Raw genomic sequence first — 225 nt, forward strand, 5'->3', positions numbered from 1 at the left:
AGAGAGAGAGAGTGGGAGAGAGAAAGACAGAACAAGGAGGTCTTTCCTCCTGTATTTTAGTTTTACTCCAGTTTTGTAACTTTGCCTGTACCAGTCACAGAGTGAGACCAGGCTAGACCCAGGGAACAGATCCCAGGTGAAACACACTTTGAGTCCATTCAAAAGAAGAGAGACTGTGTGTGTGTGTGTGTGTGTGTGTGTGTGTGTTTGTGTATGTGTGTGTCA

Source organism: Morone saxatilis, unplaced genomic scaffold (genome assembly GCF_004916995.1).
Source record: "Morone saxatilis isolate NCDOM2014 unplaced genomic scaffold, NCSU_SB_2.0 Contig22, whole genome shotgun sequence".
Taxonomy (NCBI): domain Eukaryota; kingdom Metazoa; phylum Chordata; class Actinopteri; family Moronidae; genus Morone; species Morone saxatilis.